This window comes from Salmo trutta, chromosome 5 (assembly GCF_901001165.1).
Source record: "Salmo trutta chromosome 5, fSalTru1.1, whole genome shotgun sequence".
Taxonomy (NCBI): domain Eukaryota; kingdom Metazoa; phylum Chordata; class Actinopteri; order Salmoniformes; family Salmonidae; genus Salmo; species Salmo trutta.
In genome coordinates this window covers 25492764-25517757 of record NC_042961.1, presented here as the reverse complement: position 1 = coordinate 25517757, position 24994 = coordinate 25492764, and the positions used below count along the sequence as shown (strand labels likewise).

The window sequence follows — 24994 nt, the reverse complement described above, 5'->3', positions numbered from 1 at the left end:
AGCCAATATAACGGGCAGAAAAAGGGCCTTTAGACTGAAATGTCACAAATCAGTCCTGCTTGCCCAAAATGGCACACCAGATTAGAACAAACACCCAGCAGTAAGTGAAAGTGGAACAACCCTCCCCGGTCCCCCCCTCCCAAAGCTGGTTTCTAAAGCCCTAACAAATCGCTCCATCTTTCACTCATTTAGGCCCTCCAAATGCAGGGTCAATATGGTCCCCTGCCATCCAAATGCTAATGCGCTTAAGTGTGCTTAAGCAGCTTTGTGCAATGAATAGGCCAAAGAAGGAGCTGGAGAAGGGCAAGGCATATATACTTTCCCTGTCAAAAAAGTCATTGTAGCCACACCAGCAAGAGATAATCCGAAAAATTTAATTTTTCATCCACCTCTACGATTATTACGGAAAACGTAGCAAAATTGGCGACTTTTGACGTTCTTTATCGTTAAGTGTTTTTTTAGAAGGACTTCACAACTTATCGAAATTGAGCAAATCAGAAAACAAAACGCAGCCATGAGGACGGTTGAACAAGATAACTTCTTAAAATGTTCAATTTTTTAATCTTATTCAAATGAGCCTTTCAAGTTAGTGACTTGGTAGCAGCGTTGGGCCCTCTTGTTCTTCCCAACCGAAGCCCTTCTGTCAGCTTTGCAAATCCAAAACCCAGCCAAGCAGAAATCCCTGGCCACTTCAGAGCCAGCAGCGCTGCCAGAAACCCACACAGCTTATTGGACAAAAAACCCCCAGATATTTCAAGAACAGAAATGGCATCTCCATTCATGTTCAAATGATTTCTGTAATCCAGTAAGCGTTAGCCTCGACCAAGAAATTTGTTATTTGAGTACAAGGGTCAAAGTTGCTTCCCTATACCTGAATATGTCCCCATCACAAGTCAAAAGCATACCTGTGCAAGCAAGCACACAGTTGTTTGTGTTTATTTCTTCTAAGAGCCTAGAGGCTCATTGGTCAACAATGATGTAGCTTTTCTGTGTCACACCCTTTGCCAACTGTTTCTGACTCTGAACCGAAAGCTCAACAAGGAAAAACGACAATGACACAGTGTCGTGTATTGTGGGGAAATTATTTCACTTGGTCTACATTTTAGTGAAACTATACAACTTCAGGGAAAACCAGTCAATCGGAGTGTAATAATCTTTGAGAATCAACTCAGTTTTTCAGAATAGCATGCCTACTTTACAAATCTGGGTCCTCTACACACCCAGCAGTATGGTGGTGGTCTGTCCTCACAGTTGTTCAGGTTAAGCAGTTCTGTGGCCAGGCCTGACATGTGATTGATTCATTCATTCATGTGTTCATTGACTAAGACTGATCAGTGTGTCATGGGAGTCAGAGGCGGCTGATTGCATGCCATTGATCACAGTGCGTTCCTGTCGTCCGGGGATGCCTCAGTGAAAAACAACCTCCCCCTCCCCGTCCCTCTAAAACTCCATCACCACATCCCTTGTATAATTCAGCCCGGCCCACCAACCCACCAGCCCGTCGGCCCATGCAGGGACCTTCGTCATGAGATACCCCCACTAACCTAACAAAGAGGCTGGGTAAATGAGAACCCCATGCCACTGCTTAAGTCTTCTAGATCAGTGCAGGACGGGACTGCCAAGAGAGCCCAGGTGCTCTCTCAGATGTAAGAAGAAGATTTTTTTTTTTAAATCCTTAAGTGAAAAAACAAGGACAGATGTTGACCAAGAATTAACCCAGGCTCACCACCGCTAACTGTGGATCATGCATCTGGTATAGAGGCACCCTGGGTAATGTGAGCGAATGGGTAGGGGGCGTGGGAGGCAAGAGGAAGCGAGCTCCTCAACAGAGCTTTCTTTTTAAGTAGGGCCAGTGGCTGGGCTGATCAAAGCGCCAGCGTCTTTAAACACATATCTAAACACACTCTTCTTGACCCCCCAAATGATATTAACATAACACATTACATCTAAACACGCTCTCATTGACCCTCCCCCCCAAATGATATTAACATAACACATTACATCTAAACACGCTCTCATTGACCCCCCCAAATGATATTAACATAACACATTTGAGTTAAACAATTGGCTTTTCATTTGGTACATGAGGATAAGAGGGAGAAGAAAAAAAACAGGACAGCTGTCAGGGATGAGAAGTTTGGGAGGAAAACAAATATGTAGAGTTGTCCAGTGGGATGTCTTCACTGCTTCGGGAACGCCAATAGTCTCTCTAACAGCCCATACAAAGAGAGCCCCCGGCCCGGCAAAGCTTTGCATTGTGGGTCTCGGGTCAACACAGGAGACGGGGGGCCTGTTTGTCGAGGGGTTGCCCCTGTGCATCTTGGGGGATGGCGCTTGCTTTGCGCTTCAATGGAATAATCTCATTGGTGTGGGAGAGGCTACACGGACACGCCTGGTGCCTAAATTGATGACGTATGTCCTGCAGCTGAGAGTTGTGCGGAGACAAACGGATTCGGTTCAGTCAGTCGTCCTGATGGGCCCTTTCCAGGTAGCTAGTTTATGCTTGTGGCTAGAAACTTCAGTGAAAATTTGAAACTTGTCTGCCGAAGTTGGGACTTGGGAGAGTATCCAGTATCATTCTGTTTTTAATCGGAGTAATTGGTTTTTATTTAAATGTGGACGTTAAATTCAGTAGTTGTACATTGTTGTTGAAAATCAGTACAATAAATGTGCTTTAGTGGTCACCCTGGCCTGATATTGGATACACCAATACACTGGTCATACTGTAGGCTGCTATCCTACTCAAAATAAAATCAAGTAGGATGGAACAAATTGGCCCCGTTTTAACTACCAGCGGTGACATGCGATATAGCTGCCCGGTGGGAAGCAGCTCACGTCGGCAAGCACCTCGATACAACACCGTTGCACTGGTCATTCGTACCGGCTTGTCATTATGTTAGCTAATTGTCATGTCACAGTGACATCCAGATGGTAACCAATACTACAAGTTAATTCTCCCTCGCCCATCTAAATATCACTTTCTTTTACAAGTTTTAACTAGTGCCGTGCTGTAGTTGTTGCCAGCTAGCCAGCATAAACTAGCTAGCTGGGAAGGTCTCAACAGGACGACTGACTGAACCGAATCCATTAGTCTCTACATGACTCTCAGCTGCGCAACCTACGTCATCAAGGTGTGTGCGTATAGCCTTTCCCCATCAGTGTCCGAGAAGGAAACGGGCGGTGAAAAGACCTCTCTACTCCAGCTGCTCTCTTTAGAGACAAGGTTAAAGCAATCTGTCCCACTTCAAAACCCCCGACTGCCTTTCCCCTTCTGCTACTGATCCAGCCATGCAAACAGATGGAGAAGCTTGGCTGAGCCCAACGCAAACACAACACTGACACAACCAACAAAACCATGCCACAACCCCCATTCATTCAACCTGGCCACAAGCCAACCGGCACACCAATCTCACACCTAAGAAAACCAACTGTACTCAAAACCAGTATCCCCCCTCTTGCCCTGATATAACTTCCATTCAGCACATCCCATACAAAGCGCACACATACATAACACATTTCTGTGCCTGCGATATGGCAGTGTTCCCCAAACCACAATCGACTAACCACAGCAAATCCACAGATATATTGCAGTACTAGCACACCTGATTCAATTGGTCAACTAATCACCATGCCCTTCATTGAATCAAGTGTGCTAGTTTTGGAATACATCAATTATGTGGAACAGCTGGGGGTACTAGAGGAGAGGTTTGGGAAACACTGTAGTATGGTTCTAGGTAGCATTTCCTCCTGTATCTAATGTCATACGTTTCCTCTCCACCAGGCCGCGGTCCATGGCTTGTAATGTTCCAGGGGTCCATGGGTGTGGCAGTGTGCCAGGTGACTGCCCTGGCATGGCAATGGGGCAACGGTGGCTTCATGGGATTTACGCCGCAGAGCCTGGGCAGGGGCTCCGCTTACATCACTCAACCCAACCACTGTGTGATACCCATCTAGAGTTGCAAAGATACCGGTAATTTACTTTTGTAATTTTGGTAATTAACAGAAAAATCGAGAGCAATCTATCTTAACTTTGGTGATTTATGGCATAAGTATCTAATTATTATATTTGTGTTATTATTGTCCATGGGTTTCTAGTAGATAGACCATATGGTTCAATAGCCTAATTAATGAAAAAAGCATCTAATCAACAATGGCATTATTTTCACTTAACTCCGAAACTCTTCCAACAAACCACTTTTTCATAACTGCCACCAGCTTGACGCCAAAACATTGACAACAAATACATAGACATATTAAAATAAATCTGTTTGTAAAAAAATATATATAAAGGATATTTCATGCTGAAACCCTCATATTAAACACCAATGGTATTCACTAAGTTGATGGTTTATATCTAGGATAATGTTTTACAGCTTTGTCATTTTATGTTTTAGTTTTAAATCATCTCATTCAATTATTACATATATTTTACATGTGATAAGGCCACATAGAGGGCCAGACATTATTTCAAAAACATGTGATAATCTGAAGGACCCAAAAGTGCCACTAAATGTCTTGGGATATATTACAGAAAATCCTTGAAAGAACTTCAAAGGTTTCCAGTAATACAGCCTCCCTTTGCAACCCTAATCCCATCAAATCATTTCACATGCCTATTGTTCACTCGCCCGTCACCGACATTCCACCCAAATAATAACCCATTGAGTGTGTTTAGAGCTTGGCGATTAAATCTCTATTTTTGATAAGGGAGACGGGACAGGGAGTTGGAGAATGACCCCTGGGCCGCCGTTACTTAAAGATATCATTCTCCATTACGCCAAGGGGGGACAGGGCAGGGCTGGCCTTTGTGTCACCAGGGGCGGTGGCATTCTCATGGCATTGTCACGGCGTGCCATTATTTTCTCACCGCTGCGCGAGGGGACTTGCCAATCCGCTCGAGTGGTGCCAACGGCTGGCAGGTTTAGCTTAGCGCTCTCCTCCTCTCTTCTCTCCTGCTCTCTTCCCTCCCCTCATCAGTCTGCCCTGCATGCATGATTGAGACATCTTCCCAAACGGTGATGCGCTCGGATCCAAAGTGGGCAAAAACAAATGTACCCTCTCCTCTCCTCCCCACCCGCCACCCATTACCCAGAGAGCCTTTAAATCAGGGCTGACCCCCACCCCCCCACCCCACCTGACTGGAGTCCAAACAGAGAGCTCCACACTCTCTCCCTCCGGGTTGCTAATTAATCCCACTAAACATAGTGGATTCACCAATGCCATGATGAAGAACTAGGAGGGGGGATTTAACATGGGGCGGATAGTCACAGATCTTGTTCAGTATTCATAAAGCGTCTCAGTAGGAGTAGAGGTAGGATCAGTGTTGCCTTTTAGACCATAATGGCTAAGATAACATGTATAGGACAGGGGGACTTGATCAGAGATCAGCACTCCTTCCCTGAGACTCTTTATTATGGGCCCTGACTGTGGCTTTACCCTGCTACCCTCACTGTTACCCGTTACCCTATTTCTGACCCAGACTCACACCAGGTTAGAGGTTAGTCAGGGCCATGCATCAACGTCTTTCTGGTCGGAAGAATGGTCGACCCTTCTCACTGCCTTGCCTTAACATCCCCCACCACAGACACTGATACCCACATACACAGAGACACACAAACACTTGCATGGCTTCCCATGAGCCCAAGAGTGTGAGAGCTGAAGTACTGTGATAGCAGGCCACACTGGGGGGGTCTCCTAGTGCGCAACGCCCCATCTCAAATGAGGCGAGGTAAAAGGGGCGCGCGAGGTAACGATAATGTGCACTATTTATCTTGTGCATTATAACATCTGGGAAACTTCTCTAAAACAATAGGTGGCATTGGGAGGGGTGCCATTCTTGCCCCTGTGCTAACTTCAGGACCCTGTCGAATGCATTTGTCCTTTCTGAAGCATAATGGACAGGCCACAAATCATTCAGGACAACATGATGCTGGGGTGGGGGTGAATGTGTGTGTGTGTGCATGAGTGTGTTTTGCCCCCTGGTATATAACTTCTCTGCTCGCCCATTCTCCAGGGCTCTGCAGGACAAATTGCCCTGCATGGTTGTTTTAAAGAGGCAATGCAGAGCATAGAGAAAGGGACAGGGCTGAAACACAGGGAACAGGCCCATAAAAATTCATCACTTTGACCCCGCCGACCTCACCCTGCTGGGGGTTCCAAAGTAGACACACCCAGCTGAGCTGGGAGCATGCACACAGGCAGTAGCCCCCCATCACACACAAATAGCTAAATATCCAACTTTACCAAACTTTCCTAATCACACACACATTTTACCAACACAATGTCCGAAGAAAGACTTCTCAACAGGAAAAGGCCACCAGATGCTTCATTGTGTGTGTGTATGAAGTAGTGGCAGTAAAGGAGGTTCGGCACTCCTCAGCGTATTAGGCAAAGTAAGAGGGGTCATTGTCTCAGGCCAGGCTCCTGACACATTACTGCCACCTGTACAAAGAGAGCCTAATGAAAGATTTAATCTGAAAACCCTGGCCAGCCCACCTCCTCTCTGACACTAAGTCAGCAGTTTGAAACCAATCCCGGCAGATGTCCACGAGACTGTTTAACGCACATAAGTTACTCTCCTACAGTCAAACGCTTCAACAGCTTGCCTTTTTTTATTGGGATAATGCTTCATTTGAATGTTGCTAGATGCAAGTTTTGGTTCCAAACAGACCATAAACAGCGGAGTGGACATCAACGTTTGTGCAATTAATACTTTTTCACATCTCAGAAGAAAAACTATACTCCCAATGAAAAACAATAAAAAAAAGTGATGATTACCCCGTGGTATAAGGTAAAAACCCTACACAACGATGCAGCTTTCTGGCCATTACAGATCCTATACACTTACTAAGCATTATTGGGAGTTGTACTTACTCACATAAAGTGTTTGTCTTTAGAAAATGTTCATACCCCTCGACTTATTCCACATTCTGTTATGTTACAGCCTGAATTTAAAATGGATAAAATCATTGTTTTCTCTCACTTAACTACACACAATACCCCATAATGACAAAGTGAAAACATGTTTTAGAAATGCTTGCAAACTTATTGAAACTTATTGAAAATTAAATACAGAAATAACTTATTTACATAAGTATTTACACCCCTGAGTCAATACATGTCAGAATCACCTTTGACAGTGATTAAAGTTGTGAGTCCTCTGGGTATGTCTCCAAAAGCTTTGCACACCTAGACTGTACAATATTTACATATTCTTTTTCAAATTCTTCAAGCTCCGTCAAGTTGATTGTTGATCATTACTAGACAGCCATTTTCAAGTCTTGCCATAGTTTTTCAAGACAGCCCATCAGGAATTGGGCTGTGGCGGTCATAACATTTTGTCAGACGGTAATTGTCATGAAAATAACTGCCGGTCTCACGATAATTGACACATTTAGCATCTCCTGGCTTCCACACATAGCCTACAAGCCACTGATGCAGACCTTTGGAACATCTACACTTTAAAAAGACTAATAAATCCATTTAATATAGCCTACAACATCACAATAAATCCACTATTTATTTTAGACAGGTCTGAAGAAAAATGATATGAAGAAAATGCTATTCTGTTCTTCTGAAATAGACTACATATTCTGAGTTGTCCTTACGTTAGGCCCTGATCTGGCTATGCCATAAGGCTGTGGGCTACACTAGTTCATTTAGCAGACAATATTTGCTTGGAATTCAGTGGCATTATTTTACAGTACCAAGAATACAATTGAACATGAATAAAATACAAAGGATATGTTCTCCAAACGATTTCTGGAGGGAGAGCGCACATGCGGCTATTCTGTGTTGAGCGGTTAACAAAGAAACAGGTCTTCCTACTGTATATGCTTAACTGGTCCCCCGTGGGAATCGAACCCACAACCCTGGCGTTGCAAACACCATGCTCTACCAACTGAGCCACACGGGACCATTCAATAGTGAAATCTCCACCAAGTTCCTTTTCCCACTCAGATCAGATTTTATTGAGTGACGGGTTATCAAGGGACATGATTATCTAAATAATATGGGATATGAGTCCCTTTAGTTGAAAAGGTGTTTTCAAAAGAGCATCCAGACCCGATTCGCTTGACAGAATTGGAAAGTTTGGGCTATAAGTGTGAATAAACCAGCAGATTTTGAAATATCTAAATAAACTTGAATGTGTTAGATAAAATTTGATAGTGAGGTCTTCGAAATTGGAAAAGGTGCCATCAATAAAATGGTCATTAAACTTAATAATGCCATTCCTCTGCCACAGCTTGAAAGCTGAATCGAGTTTGAGGTGATTATTACATATAGGACCTTGAATAGTTAAATCACAGAATCTAAAATGTTGATGGAATCGAGTCCAAATTTTAAGAGTATTGTAACGACCCTTATAAGCGCGGATATCGACTCTGCCGCTCGAGCACGCTTTTGCGGCACAGTCGATAGCGCGCCGGACTTCGGGCTTGAAGGTAGAGAGTTCGAAACCTGCTCCCTGCTGTTTCATTACATTGGTGTCGGAAGTGATCGGACCTTGCATCCACGACAGTGCGTGTGCTTGGCCGGTGAGCGCGTTCCTATAAGACGTAGAGTCGCAAGCTAGCGCGAGGACGCACTCTTTGAAAGGAGGGCGTAGTGTGACGACCCTGGGTTTATAAGCGCGGAAATCGACTCTGCCGCTTGAGCATGCTTTTGCGGCACAGTGGATAGCGCGCTGGACTTCGGGCAAGAAGGTCGAGGGTTCGAAACCTGCTCCCTGCTGTTTCATTACAGAAATTGACAACAATTGAATGTATAGCGTGAAACTGAAAAAGGGAAATTGGAGGTGACTAAAGCTGACAATGAGAAAGAGAAACAGGAGTTGGCTTCTGTTTGACACCAGTCAGTTTCTAGGGTGCGAAGCCAGTAAACAATCTTTTGTATATTCGCTGCCCAGTAATAATACATAAAGTTAGAAAGGGCTAGTCCTCCGTGGGTTCTCTCTGGAGGAATGCTTTACGTATTCCTGGATTCCCACCACCCCATAAAAAATAAGATTGAAGCTTATGCACTAAAGTGAAAAAAGACTTTGGTAAAAAAAAAGAAAAAAAAAGAGGGAGACATCGGAAGAAATATAGAAATCTGGGTAATACACTCATCTTGATACAATTCACTTTAACCAGCTAAAGTAAAATGGAGAATACTCCATCTCGGAAAGTCCCGTTTAAATTTGCTAATCAGAGGAATAAAGTTCCCATCATGGAGGGAAGACAAGGTATGGGTGATATTGATCCTTAAATATTTAAAGCTAGACTAGGACATATGAAATCGAATAGTATCCCGTGGAATTTGTAATGATAATTCATTAATGGGAAAATATTCACTTTGAGAAATTCCATTTATAACACGAAAACACACCAAACCTACGCAGTAGGTCCACTAACTCAGGGTCACATGCTTCAGGGTCTGAGATATCTAAAAGCAAGTCATATGCATACAAGGAAACTTTGCGTTCCAGTACCCATCTGTAGATACCATGTATTGAGCGTGTGACCTTTAGCATAATAGAAAGGGGATCTATCGCCAAGGCAAATAACAGAGGGTACATTGGAAAATCCCTGGCGTGTGGCCCTTGATAATGGGAAATACTGTGAATGAAGTTTGTTTGTAAGTACTGATGCCTTGGGTGATAAGTACAACAGTCGAACCCAGGAAATGAAGTCTGCACCAAATCCACATTTTCCCAGTAAAGAGAATAAATATTCCCATTCTACCCTGTCAAATGCCTTCTCCGCATCTAAAGAGAACTACTTCAGGCACGTCCAAAGATGCAGGAGAGTGTATGACATTAAGCTTGAATGTTAGAAAAGGAGTGGCAACCCTTAATAAACCCTGTCTGATCCATTGATATGATGTCTGTCATAGAGGATTCAATTAGAGGCAAGCAATTTCACTAATATTTTTACATCTGCATTTAAAAGTGAGATTGGTCTGTATGAGCCACACTCCAATGCATCTTTGATGAGTTTGAAAAAAAGTGTGATCGATGCCTCTGTCAGGGTTTGGGGTAAAACAGGGTTTGAATGGTCCAAGACTGGGTGGATCACACAATTCAAGTCGCCTCCAAAAACTAAATGGTGTGAGTTTAGATTGGGCTGCAAAGAATTACGTTTGCTAATAACATCATCCCAGTTGGGAGCATAGACATTTATAAGCAAAACAGAAGTGTGAAAGAGAGAAGCAGATACCATAACAAAAGGCCTGTGGAATAATTTTTTATTTCGAATGGTCCACACACACAAAAAAACATGTAATCCATAGCATGCACTCAAATAGGGAACGGAGGTTACGTACGGTTACATTTTTAATATGTAAGCATATTGGCACGTCCATAAGGCTAGGGGAAGTCAAAATTATATAGCCTAATTAGCCTACTCATGTCTATACAAAAATACATCAAATAATTCAAAATAGGCTACTAAAGCATGATTTGGCCACAGAGGTTCATTAGCTTCTTTAAAAAATAAGTTGTGTATTGTTTTAAATTGCATTGCCTACAGTCGGAAGGAAAGGCACCGCACAATTTAGGTAGATTATTGTTGAGTTGCGACTGTCTGAAAAGTAGAGAGGCCGAGCCAGGCATATCGCAATGTTTCAAAATACAATCGCGGGAAACATAGTTTGGAAAGCAAATGGTTATTGCTGTAAAGAGAAGACAATTGTGATGGACATTTTTATGTTTGTATTTTTCTAATAACCAATTTGTGTGTTCTGTTTGTGCTTTTCTAATAACCAATTTCCATGTTCATGCAAGTGACTGATTGAAATCCTCACTGTAGTATCTGCAATTTGGCAGTACGCCCAGACCCTTGTTTTGAGATCGATCTCTCAGTTTCAAGGTCTCAGCTTGGAGAGAAGAAGCCTTGTGAGGTATTGTCTGTCACATGCATGACCCAGTATTGGTCAGTCACATTAATGAAGCAAACATTAATGATAAATGAATTACTGAATTACTGAATACGCAAAATCATGCAAATTGAACTTGTCTGTATATAAGTGAACTAACAGGTCTGCCCCGGTAGAGCTCCTGATTGACGTGTACTTGGTGCATTAAGTTGGAACCTCTCCAGCGCGCTGATAATAAACAATGATTCATTTAAGATTGACTTTGAGTGTCCCTGTGTAAGAATTTCCACAACACAATGAAAAAACTAATGTCTTTTACTTATCAAAATGTTCAAGTTAATTGAGTGAATAGTAGCCTATCTTATTAGCACCAGAGGAGCGCATCAGCAATATCCCCAGTGAGTGCACACTGCACATATTCACTATTTATCATTGAGTCAGTGCTACTTAAAAGTTTGTTTTTGGACAATAATTTCCTCTTTCAGTTTAGATGGACTTCATATTCTATACTGAACAAAAATGTAAATGCAAATTGTAAAGTGTTGGTCCCATGTTTCATGAGCTGAAATAAAAGATCTCTGAAATGTTTTCTACACACAAAACGCATATTTCTCTCCAATTTTGTGCACAAATTTGTTTACATTCCTGTTAGTGAGCATTTCTCCTTTACCAAGATAATCAATCCATCTGAATGGTGTGGCATATCAAGAAGCTGATCAAACAGGATGATCATTACACAGGTGCACCTTGTGCAGGGGACAATAAAAGGCCACTAAAATGTGCAGTTATGTCACAGAACACAATGCCACAGATGTCTCAAGTGTTGAGGGAGCGTGCAATTGGCATGCTGACTGAAGGAATGTCCACCAGAGCTGTTGTCAGAGAATTTAATGTTAATTTCTCTACCATAAGCCACCTCCAACGTTGTTTTAGAAAATTTGGCAGTACGTCCAACTGGCCTCACAATCGCAGACCATGTGTAGCCACGCCAGCCCAGGACCTCCACATCCGGCTTCTTCACCTGCGGGATCATCGGAGACCAGCCACCCGGACAGCTGTTGAAACTGAGGAGTATTTCTGTATGTAATAAATCTCTTTTGTGGGGAAAAACTCATTCTGATTGGCTGGGCATGGCTCCCCAGTGGCAGCGCCCCTGCCCAGTCATCTGAAATCCATAGATTAGGGCCTAATTTATTTATTTAAATTGACTGATTTCATTATATGAACTGTAACTCAATAAAATTGTTGCATGTTGCATTTATATTTTTGTTCAGTATAAATAACGTGGCAAATTAGTTGTGATTTAGAATCGACCATTATCATGCACCTGTTGGAACATAATGTCATCCATATGCACGTATATAGTGAACGGATGATGCTTTTCCTGCTGTTCATTTTCATGTCAGCCAGGTAGGCTACTCCTGTTGTAAAGGAAAGTTAAAAAAGAAATATAGTCTATAGCCTATAGAAAGCTGATGGGATCCTCTTTTTAATAGAGGCCATCAAAACTCTGTTCTCATACAACCGCATAGCCTATAGAAATGTTGCAGAACATGAGCTCATGGACTCTCATGAAGTGTTTGATTAGATATTTGATTGCATTTGCATTGATGTGAGAGTGACTAGAGGGACAATAGAGCCCTGAGTACCAGGCCATTAGTGAATGGCAGTTAGCAAGTTTGGTATGCTACTAATGACCATCAGAATGCAGTTTTTGAGAAGCCTAGTTACCATGACTAAATGGTTGAATTGACTCAATACATTTCAGCTTTTCATTTTTTATTAATTCGTTAAAAAAAATATAAGAACATAATTCCACTTTGACATTATGGGGTATTGTGTGTAGGCCAGTAACACAACATCTACATTTAATCTATTTTAAATGTAACATAACAAAATGTGGAAAAAGTCAAGAGGGGTGAATACTTTCAGAAGGCACTTCATAATCAAATATAAAACTTAATTGTTATCATTGTTATAAAGAAAAACTATGTTCGCTCATTCCACACTAGCTAGTGAGCAATTGATGAGAGCCTAGATGGTGAAGCTGTGTGTGGAGGGGGGTGTTGTTGTTGGAGGGTCATATTGAGAATATTGGAGAGGTGATCAGCAATTACTGGTGCTCCAGTAAGAGTGCAGAGGCTCTTCATGGAGTTCATTACCGTGCTGATCAATATAGATGCCGGCTGAACAATTAATGAAGCTCTAATCCTCCTGTTCCCTCTGGAGGGGGAGACCTGGGCTGTGTTCAGTCGGCACCAAATGGAATGAAAACTGATTAAAATGGGAAAGGACTAGATGAATTTGTCCAATAAGCAACACTAATTTTAGTTTTCCGCAGTGCTTTCCACAAGAACATTGAGTAGCCAGCCAAATAGAAGTAGTAGCCCGCTAAGCACCCCCGGGCCAGGGGATCAGGCGAGGTTAGCCCCCTTGTGTATTATTTTTGTTGGCCTCTAATTCCTTGATTCCAACTAAAATACACATTGAAATGATTGAATACTTTTTTGAGATTGTCACCCAGATTGGAAAAATTAGTTGTGGTATTGTGTAGAAAGACATGACTAATTAAGAGAACATTACACCTATTCTAACGTTTAACCTGTCTTCTGAGATTAGTCTTATTTACAGTTTTACTACAAGATATGAACTGCCACAATGTTTGTTTTTCAAATTACGTATTTTATTTAAACAGAAAAATTAAGTGAATAGCTTTGAGGTCTGGGGAAAATTTTGGAAAGGGACAGTGGTGACCCGTCATTCAATACCTGTTCTGTGCCCCACCTGTTTTGCTAAAAATAAAATAAATACATTTGAATGTATTCATTTAGCCTGTTTTGCATGTTATTTCATCATTAATACATGTCACATATCAGTTTGCAAACAATGTAAAATATATATACACAGTACCAGTCAAAGGTTTGGACATACCTACTCATTCAAGGGTTTTTCTTCATTTTTGTACTATTTTCTACATTGTAGAATAATAGTGAAGACATCAAAACTATGAAATAACACATACGGAATCACGTAGTAACCAAAAAAAAAGTGTCAAACAGATCCGAATCAGTTTTATATGACATTCCTCAAAGTAGCCACCCTTTGCCTTGATTACAGCTTTTCACACTCTAGGCATTCTCTCAACCAGCTTCACCTGGAATGCTTTTCCAACAGTCTTGAAGGAGTTCCCACATATGCTGAGCACTTGTTTGCTTGATTTGTTTACCTGTTTGGGCTAGGGGGCAGTATTTTCACGGCCGGATAAAAAAACGTACCCAATTTAAACTGGTTACTACTCTTTCCCAGAAATGAGAATATGCATATTATTAGTAGATTTGGATAGAAAACACTCTGAAGTTTCTAAAACTGTTTGAATGGTGTCTGTGAGTATAACAGAACTCATATGGCAGGCAAAAACCTGAGAAAATTCCAAGCAGGAAGTGGCCTGTGAGAATTTGTAGTTCTTCTTTCTAGTCCCTTTCAAAACTACAGTATCCCTGGGGTTACGTTGCACTTTCTAAGGCTTCCATTGGCTCTCTAAAGCCTTCAGAAAGCGGATTGAGGCGTCCCCTGTCTCTGGGCAGAGTATGGTAGCTCAGTTTGTCAGTGGTCTGCCTGGTGACTAAGAGATTGGAAATGCGTGGTCCCGCGACCATGCTGTTTTTTCTTTTCCTTTTTGAATGAATACACTATTGTCCGGTTGGAATATTGTCGCTATTTTACGAGAAAAATACCATAAAAATTGATTTTAAACAGCGTTTGACATGCTTCTAAGTATGGTAAAGGAACATTTTGAATTTTTTTGTCTCGATATGCGTTCGCGCGTTACTTTTTGGACAGTGACCTGAACGCACAAACAAAACGGAGGTATTTGACATAACTATGGATTATTTGGAACAAAAACAACATTTCTTGTGGAAGTAGCAGTCCTGGGAGTGCATTCTGACGAAGATCAGCAAAGGTAATACAATTTTTCTAATAGTAATTCTGAGTTTAGTGAGCCCCGAAGTTGGCGGGTGTCAAAATAGCTAGCCGTGATGGCTGAGCTATGTACTCAGAATATCGCAAAATGTGCTTTCGCCGAAAAGCTATTTTAAAATCTGACATAGCGATTGCATAAAGGAGTTCTGTATCTATAATTCTTTAAATAATTGTTATGTATTTTGTCAACGTTTATGGTGAGTAATTTAGTAAATTCACCGAAAGTTTTGGGTGGGAATACATGTTCTGAACATCACACGCCAATGTAAAAAGCTGTTTTTGGATATAAATATGAACTTGATTGAACAAAGCATGCATGTATTGTATAACATAATGTCCTAGGAGTGTCATCTGATGAAGATCATCAAAGGTTAGTGCTTCATTTAGCTGTGTTTTGGTTTTTTGTGACATATGCTTGCTTGTAAAACGGTGACGTCCCACCTAGCCCATAGAAGTTAACAATATATTTTTATAAATGTAACACTTTTTTGGTTACTACTTGATTCCATATGTGTTATTTCATTGTTTTGATGTCTTCACTATTATTCTACAATGTATAAAATAGTAAAAATTAAGAAAAACCCTTGAATGAGTAGCTGTGTCCAAACTTTGACTGGTACTGTATATCATTGAGTTAATAAAGCCGCATACAAACATCATCTCTTTTTTGCTTTCTTGAGTAAGGCGGCTCCAAAATGCAGGTGTTTAAGCTCAGTGCTTTCTGTGGTAGGGTAGCCAGCGGAACATACAGAGCGTAGGGGTTGGTAATGTTCTCTAGTTGCACTGTGATTGGCTCAGTGTTTTGTCACTCATGGGGATACTACACCACTGCAAAATCTATGGGGAGAAATCGAAAATTCAAGCCCCTTCGGTGCTGCCATAGAGTTACATTAGAAGTGCCCATCCAAGAAGGCTCAAGGTCAATGGCCACAGATAAATTGACGTCAAATCATGATATTCGTACTGGAGCTTTGATTGGACTGACCATGTCAACATCGTACTTTCAAAATCTTAGCTAAGCAAGCCAGCAATCAACATCATGAATCAAGTCGACAATCTACTGGCAAATCCTTTTCAATTATTTTCTCTTCATCATTTTCTTCATATGACATAGATAAAATGTATCGGTGTTCATCGGTCATTGGACATAAACATTACACAACAAGTTGGAAATCTCAAATTCAACCATGACTGGTTTGGAAGGAATCAGTGGCTAACTGCACACAATCACTAGCCTGCTATTCAGTGGAGTGGGTTTGTGGTCCAAGTCTGGGTTTAAGGATCTCTTTTCCAAGCTTAAAAGGATAAACATTCAACATTGGCCATGGTGTCAATCCAGCATGACTTCTGCTGTGTTCGAAATAACTGGAAACTCGGAGCTGGAAAATCTTGGACTTCAGTGAGTTCAAGACAACTGGGAACTCGGAAAAAATACCAATAAAATTTGATTTGATTTGTGTAGTAAGCTGTTAGTAGCCCATGTGCCTCACCGTAATAATTTGCTCCCTTTTCCCCAGCCTACTGTTCTGACTTGGTGGTGCACATTTAGCCTGTAGCCTTTTTTAAAGAAATATCATTGAATATTGCTTATGCCCCCTTTATTTATCGTACAGTTCTGTACTGGGAGAATACTGTAAGAACAGCCCATGCTATGAATTCTATCGCTGTACATTTCAAAAGTGTTGAACAAAGTTATATTGACTATGTCCGTCCTAGCTCGCTCATAAATGTCTTAATCAGCTCATCGTTCCCTTATGCCATTGTTTGTACATCTCAATTGTCAGTAGAAACCACATTTTAAAAAGGCAATAAATGAGGCTGAATGAACTGTTTCGCTGCCAGACAAGGCTCCGCTCATAGCCAGGTGTAGTAGTGGTAAGGTTTTTGGACTGCTGTTGGGACTCTGCTGTTGGGAAAGCCATGTGTAGGCCCTAACAGTTTGTGGGCACCGTTTGTCACTGTTATAGTGCAATTAATGTATTGTTCAGTGTTGTGTTGTGGCTTTGCTGGCATGACTTACATGCTGAAATAGCCACTGGAAAGGAATATAGGAGATCGACATCTTTTATAAACTAGCCAACACTTGCTGTTCAGTTGTCAATTAACGTACAGTAAATAGCCTACTTGGCGCCATTACTCCGCGTGGCTGGCTCGCACAGTAAATTGTGTACATGTCCCAACGACTTCGCATTGGCTGGCTATGTGAAACACACAAAATAAAATAAATGAATGTGTCAAAAAACAATAATTAGGCTATTGGAGTTTGACTCATCGTTACTACTTACATTACATGGGATGTGCAAATTCACAATCATCCTGCTCTCTCTCCCTCTTCCTTATAAAGAAATTAGACTGCAACCAGAGATCTTTATATAATGAAGATATGTTCATGTCTCAGCCCTAACAATGGGAGTTGTTGTCCCAAAGGCTGGAAGGCAGGCGACAAGCTAAGGTCTAAAATAAACCCATAGAAAGGCATTGGAATTATTTTGGACAAATTTTGCCGAGAGTGAAACCTCTCGCTTCGCCCCTTCCTCTCTGCTGCGTTTCCCTGTCATCGCTCGCTTTGTGACTGACAGGCGCCTATCCTTATAGTTCGCTAGAAGATGCATATTGTATTCTAGCGGGAGAGGGCTCGACGGACTAGCAAATTTGAAAAGTAGCCAAGTTAATATAATGCTGAAAATGTAGCCAGCTGAAAATGAGTGTACAGTATAACCGGTTTATTAGCTGACAGCCGGCACTAATGCAAAACCTTTAAAATGTCTTCCATGGCATGTCATAATGAACACTACCCAAGGCTTCAACTGCTGAAATACTCCCAAAGAATTGCTATCTGATGGTGCTTCTGTTGCCTCAGCATGAATGATAAGTCAAACAAACAAACACATTAAATGCACATAAGAATGGCCCTGAGACTTTCCTGACCAGGAAGTCCTTATTATTAGGCTATAAGTAAACCTTAATACAGGATTATAACTAGGGCCCAGGGTTTGTCCAAGTAGGTACTAAGTCATATTGGCAGGAAAGTAAATGGGACCTGCCCAACAGTAAAGGAACTTGAGAGCATATAATACGGTATTTAATATTTTTTTTAAATTAAGGGACAATGCATAATAATGGGTGTTTTTCTCAGGCAGACTGGTGGCCTTCTATCTGTACAGTGTTGAAGAGGACCCAGGCACAATGCCTCCCCGGAGACAAAGAACAATGATTCATTTGGAAGCTAGTGCCACCCTTTAATTTGTTTGCACCATTTCATCTAAATGATGTGTCTTCTCCGGCAGGGCAAGAGGGGAGCCCTGTGGTGTAATTTAGCCCAGAGAAGCGGGAAAGAAGAGGGGGAAAGAAATGTATACAGAGCAGCCCTGCCTCCTCACAACGCGCTAGGCAACCATCTTGTGGGTGGGCTTTGTGATATATTTTACAAATTTTTCATGCCCATCCCTCTAGATGTGACCCCACTCGGGGCCCCTTTATGCCTCTGACAGCTCTGCGCAAGAAAACATGCTGCTTCTCTGATAGCATGAAATCGGGGAACAAAGACCCCTGGGTAGAGGAGAAGGGGGCCGCCGAGCTGCGCTATGCTCCGGGCCCGCCTGGATCTGGACACAAACAGATGTTAGGACAGCCCAGTGCCTCTTAGCCCCTCTCAGCCCCCTGAAAGGAAAGCCTTGTAGGGAAATGGGCCTGAAATCCATTGTTTTGGGCATCAAGGCCTCTTAACACTACTTTGACGAAACAAACTAGGTCCAGGAGAGATACTTGTGTAGTGTAAAGAGATAGATCTAGATTTGTGAATCAAGTTTGCAACACTGTGCAATATAGTTAAAATGAGAAACTGCTGTAAAGTTTGAATTGCTATCCTTATGTCTTTATACTATGGTACAATGGCCAAAAGTATGTGGACAACTGCTCATCAAACATCTCATTCCAAAATCATGGGCATTAATATGGAGTTGGTCCCACCTTCGCTGCTATAACAGCCTCCACTCTTCTGGGAAGGCTTTCCACTAGATGTTGGAACATTGCTGCAGGGACTTGCTTCCATTTAGCCACAAGCGCATTAGTGAGGTCGGGCACTGATATTGGGCGATTAGGCCTTACTCGCAGTCGGCGTTCCAATTCACCCCAAAGGCGTTTGATGGAGTAGAGGTCAGGGCTCTGTGCAGGCCAGTCAAGGTCTTCCCTGTGGCTCAGCTGGTAGAGCATGGTGTTTGCAACGCCAGTATGGTGTGTGCAACGCCAGGGTTGTGGGTTCGATTCCCACGGGGGGCCAGTACAAAAATAAATTAAAAATTAAAACATTTAAAAAATGCATGAAATGAAATGCATGTATTCACTACTGTAAGTCGCTCTGGATAAGAGTGTCTGCTAAATTACTAAAATGTTAAAATGTAAGTTCTTCCACACTGATTTTGACAAACCATTTCTGTATGGACCTCGCTTTGTGCACGGGGGCATTGTCATGCTGAAACAGGAAAGGGCCTTCCCCAAACTGTTGCCACAAAGTTGGAAGCACAGAATCGTCTAGAATGTCATTGTATACTGTAGCGTTAGTAGTGTCCCTTCACTGGAACTAAGGGGCTAGCCCACCATAAAAAAACAGCACCAGACCATTATTTCTCTTCCACTGAACTTTACAGTTGCCACTATGCATTCGGGCAGGTAGGAGATGGGAGAACCTTCCAGAAGGACAACCATCTCTGCAGCACTCCACCAATCAGGCCTTTATGGTAGTGGCCAGACTGAAGTGACTCTTCAGTAAAAGGCACATGAAAGCCTGCTTGGAGTTTGCCAAAAGGCACCTAAAGACTCTCAGACCATGAGAAACAAGATTGAACTCTTTAACGTGAATGCCAAGCGTCACGTCTGGAGTAAACCTGGCACCATCCCTACAGTGAAGCATGGTGGTGGCAGCATCATGCTGTGGGAATGTTTTTCAGCGGCAGGGACTGCGAGACTAGTCAGGATCGAGGCAAAGATGATCGGAAGCAAAGTACAGAAAGATCCTTGATGAAGACCTACTCCAGAGCACACAGGACCTCAGACTGGGGTGAAGGTTCACCTTCCAACAGGACAACAACCCTAAGCCCACAGCCAAGACAACAAAGGAGTGGCTTCGGGACAAGTCTCTGAATGTTGAGTGGCCCAGCCAGAGCCCGGACTTGAACTCGATCGAACATCTCTGGAGAGACCTGAAAATAGCTGTGCAGCAACGCTCCCCATCTAACCTGACAGAGCTTGAGAGGAACTGCAGAGAAGAATGGGAGAAACTCCAAAAATACAGATGTGCCAAGCTTGTAGTGTCATACTCAAGAAGACTCGATGCTGTAATCACTGCCAAAGGTGCTTCAACAAAGTACTGAGTAAAGGGTCTGAATACTTATGTAAATTTGAAATCAGTTTCTTATTTTAATAGATTAGCAAACAGTTAAAAAAAACTGTTTCTTTGTCTTTATGGGGTATTGTGTGTAGATTGATGAGTGGAGAAAAAAACCGAATTGATTTTAGAATAAGGCTGTAATGTAACAAAATGTGGAAAAAGTAAAGAGGTCTGAATACTTTCCGAAGGCACTGTATATAGTGTATTTACGGTATGCTAATAAGATGCACTCACACATGACTTTCGACATACCACATCCAAAGATGGTGTGAACAGAGTTGCAAATCTGATGTTGAAGAGAGATCTCACTGGACTTATTTTACTAACGTAAATGGTCCAATAAGACAAAACGATGAACTCCTCCTCAAAGAGCCTGGCCAATATGGCCGTCACAGATAAATCACTGGGGAATTGTAGAAAGAGGCCCATGAATTCTCACTGTGCTACTTAATGGTGCCCTTTTAAATATAATGGGCTGTGAAAAGAGCAGAGCGACTTTTAATGTCACTGAGCAGAGTTGTTTAAAAGCCCTGGGTGCCAATGCTGGGTTTACAACTGTGTTACATAGAGATCCTCGTGAGACCACCTTTGTATGACTGACAGTATGTACATTCTATCCAACCCCATGAATAAGATTTAAATCAGGAGATCTCGCCATCACCTTCCGATGGATATTGCATTCTTTACATTGTCAGTTCAAACGGCATTAACTTTTAATTGGAGATCTATTCCAGATGTCGGTATGTAATTCATACATTTTGCTTCCGAGAAACTGCCCATAAAAGTTTCATTTGCTTGTTATCAAATATAACTTTATACATTTTAACAAAGTTAACTCGCAAATTAAGGTTGACTTCTTTTGAGCTGGAACAGATGACTTGGAGCAATTTCACAAGGGGGGACATAACATAATGCAAACTCAATCATAGGGTGGAGAAAATGGAAAGGGTTGTCCCTATCAACAGGCCACCATAGTGTGTGTGTGTGTGCGTACCTACAGTTGAAGTCAGAAGTTTACATACACCTTAGCCAAATACATTTAAACTCAGTCTTTCACTATTCCTGACATTTAATCCTAGTAAATATTCCCTGTCTCAGGTTAGTTAGGATCACCACTTTATTTCAAGAATGTGAAATGTCAGAATAATAGTAGAGTATAATTTATTTCAGCTTTTATTTCTTTCATCACATTCCCAGTGGGTCAGAAGTTTACATACACTCAATTAGTATTTGGTAGCATTGCCTTTACATTGTTTAACTTGGGTCAAACATTTCAGGTAGCCTTCCACAAGCTTCCCACAATAAGTTCGGTGAATTTTGGCCCATTCCTCCTGACAGAGCTAGTGTAACTGAGTCAGGTTTGTAGGCCTCCTTGCTCACACACGCTTTTTCAGTTCTGCCCACAAATGTTCTTTTGTACTGAGGTCAGGGCTTAGTGATGGCCACTCCAATACCTTGACTTTGTTGTCCTTAAGCCATTTTTCCACAACTTTGGAAGTATGCTTGGGGTCATTGTCCATTTGGAAGACCCATTTGCGACCAAGCTTTAACTTCCTGACTGATGTCTTGAGATGTTGCTTCAATATATCCACATCATTTTCCTCCCAAAAGATGCCATCTATTTTCTGAAGTGCACCAGTCCCTCCTGCAGCAAATCACCCCCACAACATGATGCTGCCACCCCCGTGCTTCACGGTTGGGATGGTGTTCTTCGGCTTGCAAGCCTCCCCCTTTTTCCTCCAAACATAACGATGTTCATTATGGCCAAACAGTTCTATTTTTGTTTCATTAGACCAGAGGACATTTCTCAAAAAAGTACGATCTTTGTCCCCATGTGCCGTTGCAAACCGTAGTCTGGCTTTTTTATGGCGGTTTTGGAACAGTGGCTTCTTCCTTGCTAAGCGGCCTTTCAGGTTATGTCGATATAGGACTTGTTTTACTGTGGATATAGATACTTTTGTACCTGTTTCCTCCAGCATTTTCACAAGGTCCTTTGCTGTTGTTCTGAGATTGATTTGCACTTTTCGCACCAAAGTACGTTCATCTCTAGGAGACAGAGCGCGTCTCCTTCCTGAGCGGTATGACGGCTGCGTGGTCCCATGGTGTTTATACTTGCGTACTTTGTTTGTACAGATGAACGTGGTACCTTCAGGCGTTTGGAAATTGCTCCCAAGGATGAACCAGGTTTGTGGAGGTCTACAATTTTTGGCTGATTTATTTTGATTTTCCCATGATGTCAAGCAGAGGCACTGCGTTTGAAGGTAGGCCTTGAAAAACATACACTGGTACACCTCCAATTTACTCAAATGATGTCAATTAGCCTATCAGAAGCTTCTAAAGCCATGACATCATTTTCTGGAATTTTCCAAGCTGTTTAAAGGCACAGTCAACTTAGTGTATGTAAACTTCTGACCCACTGGAATTGTGATACAGTGAATTATAAGTGAAATAATCTGTCTGTAAACAATTGTTGGAGAAAATTACTTGTGTCATGCACAAAGTAGATGTCCGAGTTTTAATGACTCCAACCTAAGTGTAACCTAACTTCCGACTTCAACTGTGTGTCTCTCTCACACACACACACACACACACACACACACACACACACACACACACACACACACACACACACACACACACACACACACACACACACACACACACACAAACACACACACACACACACACACACACACCACACAGAGCCTTCGGAAAGTATTCAGACCCTTTGACTTATTCCACATTGTTACGTTACAGCCCTCTTCTAAAATTGATTCAATCGTTTTTCCCCTTCATGAATCTACACACAATACCCCATAATGACAAAGCAAAAACAGGTTAAGAGTTGTTTGCTAATTTATTAAAAATAAAAAAAATGTATATCAGACTTACAAAAGTATTCAAACCCTTTACTCAGTACTTTGTTAAAGCACCTTTGGCAGCGATTACATCCTCGAGTCTTCTTGGGTATGACGCTACAAGGTTGGCACACCTGTATTTGGGGAGTTTCTCCCATTCTTCTCTGCAGATCCTCTCAAGCTCTATCAGGTTGGATGGAGAGTGTCCCTGCACAGCAATTTTCAGGTCTCTCCAGAGATGTTAGAACGGTTTCAAGTCCGGGCTCTGGCTGAGCCACTCAAGGACATTCAGAGACTTGTCCTGAAGCCAGTTCTGCATTGTATTGGCTGTTTGCCTAGGGTTGTTGCCCTGTTGGAAGGTGAACCTTCTCCCCAGTCTGAGGTCCTGAGCGTTCTGCAGCAGGTTTTCATCAAGGATCTCTCTGTACTTTGCTCCGTTCATCTTTGCCTCGATCCTGACTAGTCTCACAGTCCCTGTAGCTGAAAAACATACCCACAGCATGATGCTGCCACCACCATGCTTCACCGTAGGGATGGTGCCAGGTTTACTCCAGATGTGAAGCTTGGAATTCAGGCCAAAGTGTTGGTTTCATCGGACCAGAGAATCTCGTTTCTCACGGTCCGAGAGTTTTTAGGTGCCTTGTGGCAAACTCCAAGTGAGCTGTCATGTGCCTTTTAATGGAGTGTCGCTTCCGTCAGGCCACTCTAACATAAAGGCCTGATTGATGAAGTGCTGCAGAGATGCTTGTCCTTCTGGAAGGTTCTCCCATCTCCACAGAGGAGACTCTAGAGCTCTGTCAGAGTGACCATCAGGTTCTTGGTCACCTCCCTGACCAAGGCCCTTCTCCCCCAAATGCTCAGTTTGGCCGGGCTGCCAGCTCTAGGAAGAGTCTTGGTGGTTCCAAACGTCTTCCATTTAAGAATGATGGAGGCCACTGTGTTCTTCGGGACCTTCAATGCTGCAGACATTTTTGGTACCCTTTCCCAGATCTGTGCCTCGACACAATCTTGTCTTGGAGCTCTACGGACAATTCCTTTGACAACATGGCTTGGTTTTTTCTCTGACATGCACTGTCAACTTTGGGACCTTATATAGACAGGTGTGTGCCTTTTCAAATCATGTCCGATCAATTATATTTACAGGTGGACTCCAATCACGTTGTAGAAACATCTCAAGGAGGATCAATGGAAACAGGATGCATAAGAGCTCAATTTCAAGTCTCATCGCAAAGGGTCTGAATACTTATGTAAATAAGTTATATGTTTTTTATATTTAATACATTTGCAATCATTTCTAAAAACCTGTTTCTGCTTTGTCAATACGGGGTATTGTGTGTAGATTGCTGAAGAATGTATTTTATTTTATCAATTGTATAAGGCTGTAACGTAAGAAAATGTGGAAAAAGTGGTCTAAATACTTTCCGAAGGTACTGAGCATAAAATAAACCTTTACATAACACCTGAAACAACACGCAGTGTCCTGGGACCTGGTTGGCACCCCACCCGACCGAAAATAAAAAAACTATTATTGTGCTCAGCTCGCAAAGGCCCAGCACTGCATTAGTCAAAAATAGACTGACATCATACAAGCAGGGCACTATGCACCAGGCACAAAGACACCCTTATCCTCTACAGTTTATGCCACATTTCGTTTGGAACTAAATCAAAAAGTCACTATTGGCCAGTTGTTCATCCCTGGCATTTTCAAAGGCTGCATGGATGGGCTCCATTTTGACCAAGATAGAGGCAAGGAGGACAATCTAGTGAATTGCGAGATAAGACAAACATACAGCTAGCTCTGAAATTATTGGCACCCTTGACAAAGATGAGCAAAAAAATGATGTCTAAAATAAATAACACAAATACTGAGCTATATTGTATGCAAAAAAATATATACTAATTCAATTGCTCA

The 24994-nt window shown here is 42.1% G+C and overlaps 1 protein-coding gene across 2 annotated transcripts in view; it reads right to left on the bottom strand.

Annotated features, from left to right (window-relative positions):
* Positions 1 to 24994, bottom strand: part of LOC115193954 (type I inositol 1,4,5-trisphosphate 5-phosphatase) — a 272496-nt gene that overhangs the window by 33754 nt on the left and 213748 nt on the right. The window lies entirely within an intron of this gene.